We start from the raw sequence: 6,196 nt of genomic DNA, 5'->3' as shown, positions 1-6,196 counted from the left end.
TATTTCATAGGCTACTGCCTGGGAAAGCCAACATGTTTGGCTCTCTGAATTCTCACCCTAAACATTTCTTCTGTTTCTGTGTTTTGAAGCTTTGCTATGGTTTAGACAGTAGACTAAACTGCTCACTGGCTAACTGTTACCCCAACACAATGCTAAACAAATTCCTCTTCCTCAGTGGTGCATCCACCAATTGCAGCGCAGCGCTCTGTCAGCTGACCAGCGAGAGAAGATGAGGGTGAGATTAGCCCAATCAGGGGTCAGGCTGAGGTTATCACAACCACTCCAAAACTAAAACAGATGGAGAATGGAGTGCAGCACAACTCAACATCTACTGCCGGACTCATATCTTTAGGCCATGTATTCTCCAGCTCAATGGACTGGAAGAATGTCAGACTTAGTTTTGAATTCTGGGTCATGGTCATGTTGCTTTAACAAAATAGAGTGTGGATCAGCAAGTCTGAGGCGTATGACACGACACGATAAGAAATGTAAATCTTACACAGAGGTTAGAGCTCTCTGTCCCTCACAGGAACGAATACGCATGAAAACGACAAAAGATGCAAAATAAAGCCCACACACAAACAATGTTCAAATGCCTCTTTCTGTATGTACATGATCACATAGATACATTTTAAAATAATTGTACTTGTGTAAGTGTATTATCACAAACACACACCTGATACAAGTTCACTTTCATTTTAAGTAGCAGAGACTGAGATCACCCACCTTTTTGGGTTGACATCAACATCAGGGGCCTAAATGTATAAAATACAACACACAAACAGATGCACACCAAGACAAGGTTTTATCAGGAAAAAAACATTTTCTAAGTATTTGTTGTGGTTGAGAGGGTTTATGATAATCAGAGATATACACCTTTTTATGTATCAGTAGAATACAAACCTGCACTCTTATTTTCTCAGACCTGTCTTCAACTGGTCTCTTGGAGTAAAAATAAAAACTTGTCTTGTTTGCCCTGAACATCATTCCTGTCGTCTGTCAGTCTGCTCTTGCTTTTTCCCCCACTTTGTCTATTTCTGCATAATTGTTTGCTTGTTTTCTTCATTATCTCTCCATCTGGAATTTAACTCCCTGCAGTGACAAATATAAGGCCCCTCTCAAGTCTCTTTCTCCATCTTTCTCTCTCCAACTCCTTGCACCTAGATGAGATGTAACTGTGATTAACAGCGCCATGACAAGAGGACACAAGACTTGGGCTAAGTCATGATGGAAAAACAAACAAACAAAACCGACGAGATAAAATGATGGAAATAAGTACAACATCTTATCACAGATGCTAATTGTTTCCGTGTGGGAGGGGAGGGTGGCCGTGGAGAGGAGCGGTGCACGTGAGGGAGGCAAAGAGGAACTTGAGAATATCCTCCCTGTGTGTTTGGCCTGCGCCTGACTTTAGAGCTAAGCCCTCTCTCAAGAGAAGGTCAACACCAGGTTCAACTTTTCACCTCGGCAGCCTGAGAGAACACACTAAATACCAAGGATTACACCACAGTGCGCCGCAATATCGCCTGGCCTTCACGGCATTTCAGAACAGACCTACACGGCCTATTTCAAAACCACAAAACTCAATAATGCATTTTTAATATAAAATAAATGCCACAACAAAATGTCTGTTGCAATAGGATTAGACAAACTTGGTACATATTCAACATAAAAATGTGCTGGAAAAGCAATAGTAGAAATCTGCCTAATTATTATTACTAATAACTGCAGCAGATTTGCAACAGCTGTACTTAAATTACATTTAAATCATGCAGGGTACATTTTCTTTGTCAGATTACTTGCAAAATACATTTTGATAAAATTCTGGTGACACCCATTAACTCACAAAGTCAGCAGAACATCAAAGGCAACACCAAAGCCCCATGTTCAACCTCCTGTACTGAAGGGACGAGTGGGCTACAGCGGCGGGGAATCGATGACCCTTAATTTGACTTTTGGGCACAATGTCTAGTGGTGCAATGTGTGTGTGTGTGTGTGTGTGTGTATAAATGTTTCTATGTGTGTGTATGTGTGGGTATGGCGATGTCAACGGCGGTCAGGTGTAACTGAACAGACAGACAGGCAGGCGGCCGGCTGGCGTCAGCGGCCACACGCCTGTCACGACACACCACACGCCGGGAGCTGCATACCGCAGCACCCACACTGCGTACACACAATGAGCGCTCAGTCCCCCGCATCACGCACCAGCGGCAGCAGCAATGTGAAATATTCACACAGGGACAAAAGGTAGAGAGACAGGCAGGGGAGGGGGGAGACCTGAGAGGTGAGGACGGAGGAAAGGGTTCATGAAAGTGGGGTTGAAATGGAAGAAGTGACATGAAACAATAACTTGTGACAAACTTTCGTGTTCAGATAAATGTCTCACTGCACAGCTGTTTAACAGCGGGCATTTTTGCATACAACAACAAAATGCAACATTAATTTTGAGGTTTACTTTGACAAAAAAACTGTCAAAATATTCTATGGTAAGGAAGATGTCTACTTTTGCTTTCATCTACTGAAAGTTATTACTGAAGTAATCATAACTACAGCTGAAACAATTAATCTGTTACGCAATTAGTCAATCGACACTTAATTAATCATAAACAATTTTAATAATCATGTAATTGTTCAAGTCATATATAAAGGAAAAATTCTAGCTTCTCAGATGTGAGGATTTGCTGCTCTTCTCCCTTTTTCCATGATTGTAAATCGAATGTCTTTGGTTGCTGACTGATAATTTCACAAAGTCACTTTAGGCTCTGGGAACTTGTGATGGCCGTTTTTCACTATTTTCTGACATTTATAGACTAAATAATACACAGATTAATGAAAAACAAATTACAGATTAATCAATACTGTATATAAATAATAATATAATAAATAAATAATCCTTAGTTACAGCACTAAACAACTTTAATTCAGTAACTCCCTCACAATATTACAATTGCTTCTATGTAGAACCTTCTAGATAAACTATTTTGCTTTAAAATGTAATTTCAACACAGTAATACAATAAAAAAAACACAACATTCTTGTGAACTGAAAAACTGCAGAAAGTCTTGGAAAAAATTTTTTTGCCCACAGTAGTCAAATCTGACTTTGGTACTGGAGTTTAGAAACACTACAGATGTTTTACAGCTCTCTCCCGCCCTCTGGTGGAGCAGCAGGAGCTCTACATTGACTCCCTGCCTTTGCTGCACAACCTCCTTATTAAAACTTCCTTTAGCTCAGTCTGACCTGATGCTTCGAACCTTGTGGGGATCTAGGGGATGAACAGCAAAGATATTAATGTCAGGCATGTGTGAAGAACTCGCTAGAGCATTTTCTGAAACCAGGGCCGAATGGAGTACAGTGGGGCCCTCTCAAGCTATTGCCGACACCCTGTGCCCCGCACATCTGGTGTTAATCAGCAAAGCTTACACAAACACACACATACAAAGAGAAAGACACACATAGGCAAACACTTCTGCAAAGAACCCCTTAAGAAAATCCCTCTCAACTCCTGAACTTCCGACATGACTGGGGTCAACACACTTGCCCTGGATCTATTAGTATACACACCACAGCCATGTAATAAGAGCTGGTGAGTTGTTACGGAACAAGGAGTTCTTACACACACACACACACACACACACAATAATGTAAACGTCCCTATTAAGCCCACATACCATATAAGCCCAATTGCAACTTCTGTGTCAAATACAAAAGAAATTACAAGAAATGACAGTACTCATTTGTTATCCAAATTTAAGTGATTAGTGTTTTAAATAAGACATACATTAGAATCTTACCTGAATTAGAAATATTGTTTCTTTTTAAATGAAACTATGAGTTTTAGCATGCCAGCAAACAGACCACATGCTGCATCAATACAGTAGCTGCATAGTATGGTTCATTGCAATGACATAAAGCATGATAAGCATGTATAGTTTACATTTCTGTATGCAGTTTATATTATGATACTGTTAAATAGACAATAAATGTGTATGTTTGTATTTTTTTATTTTTTAATTAACATTTTTACTTGGTGGGCTTACAGGGGATGCTAGCAAAAAAAAAAATATCACATTGTCTGGGGTGGATGTAAATGAGTATAGCTAATTACTTCTCTGCATGATCACTCTATACGTTTCATGTTATGTTAGTGCACCATATATATATATTCATTTCATGTAGTTGTTTTTTTAATGTCATGTGCATATAATAAAATATTCTGTCTTTTAACCATAAATTCAGTGATGTTCCCTTTAAGCCCACTTGACTGTGTTTCAATGGGGATTTTCTCCCTTTTGACCTCTGAACCATTTTCCTCCCTAATTTTGACCTCACCTGATGAATCAGCTCCATAATTCAGATAGTTAATATCCATATTTAAATATCATATATTATATATGTGATTGTATATATTACCTCAAAAAGCATAGGCCTACGTTTAGCCTAGGATAAAGCAGAAATTGCAGAAAGGTTGACATCTTTCTTGTTTATTTTGCTTAAGTTATAGGCTAATGACACATGAGCTTCAAGATGTTATGACTGATGTCTCCTCACAATCAACTGTATGTTTTCATGTTACTCCGCAATGAACTGAATGGTTTTAAAATGTGTTTTTACAGTGTTTCCAAACTACCAGCCTAAATGTTTAAAATTAACAAGTTATTGTTTAGTTGTAAATTCTGAAATGGTCTCATTTACTATCCTTAGAACATTAATATTGAAACTGCAAACTGTTGTTCTTTCAGTCCATCTGTATTCAGAAATCTTCATCAAAACAGCACTTTAACTAGCTGGCTGGACCAGAAATGTTGTCCAATTTCAAAAGCCAAGAGCACACCACATGATAGAGACACAGATAAAAAGACAACAAATATTGAAAGATGAAGGGTACGTTAGGTACCCATTAAGCCCATGCCATACTTTTGACATATTTTGACAAATTAAACAATAAAAACATTAGAAATTGGTGTAAATTAACTATTGACACTTCAAATGAGAGATTAGACTTTCATCTTAACTAAAATGTTCTCACTTTAATTGGGTCTGAAAAGCAGATTTGGTGGGCTTAATAGGGACGTTTACCCTACATTTTAGATTCACTGCATAGGGGCAAGTACAGAATATAACTAACCATGCATGCAAAAACACACATACCTTTAAACAAGGGGTATAAAGGGGGACAGAGGCAGAGAAAATGTGCGTTCTGAGATAATATAAAGATAAAGATATATCACACCAGTCACTACACCACAATCAGAGTGACTACAGCGCAGACAGAATGTCCTGATAGCTCAAAAGGAAGAGCTCCAAGATTTCTCGAGGCAGACGACCGGGGTTAAATTTTGACCCATGCTAAAATAATTCCACTATTCAACAACAAAGCATTGCACACTGAAAAAATAAAACAAACACACACCACTACATGTACTAAAGGCATTCATGGACTTCAATGGAAATAGTGAAATAAAGACAAAAAGAGACTCTAAATGATTGTGACTGCTGAAAGCTAGGGATGCACCGACTGTGAAATTCTGGGCTGATACCAATATTTAAAATAACACTTTGGCCGATAGCCGATGCCAATGTTTTTTTTGTTGTTGTTTATTTTGTTGTTATTTATTCCCCTTTTGTGCCGGGGAAACAAAGAAATCATTAAAAAAAATGTTTTACTGAACTGTTTTAAAGTCATTCAGCCCTTCATTACACTATCTTTGAATGAGCATAAATTCAAATCTTACAAATTTATGCAACAACCTTTAATATAACCTTCCTCATGAAAAAGATAAAGTTTCTGAATAACTGCATCAAAAGCCTTATTAGCCTGCTATACAACAAATACAAATAACTAACACAAAAGTTAGCCAGCACAAAATTGATGCGACAGATAAATTGGCCACTGCCATCTGTGAATGTCATCCTATTTGCCGATAGCAGTGCATCCCTGCTGAAAGCTATTGTAAGCTTTCAACAATTACCTGGCACTTACGTACTAAAGGTGCATCCTTCAGTGAAGTTAACAATTGCGTTATGATGTTGCCCCAAAAGACATTAGGAAAAAAGGTAGCAAGCAAATAATAAAAAGAGTCAACTCATGTCTTGATCTTTTATGGTCATTATGTCTTAATGTGATTTCTTTATTTATTTTGATGAGCCTAGATATAGATATATCTATATATAGGTATATATATATATAGCCGAT

The sequence above is a fragment of the Siniperca chuatsi genome, linkage group LG2 (genome assembly GCF_020085105.1).
Source record: "Siniperca chuatsi isolate FFG_IHB_CAS linkage group LG2, ASM2008510v1, whole genome shotgun sequence".
Lineage (NCBI taxonomy): Eukaryota > Metazoa > Chordata > Actinopteri > Centrarchiformes > Sinipercidae > Siniperca > Siniperca chuatsi.
This window is presented reverse-complemented; position numbering follows the sequence as displayed.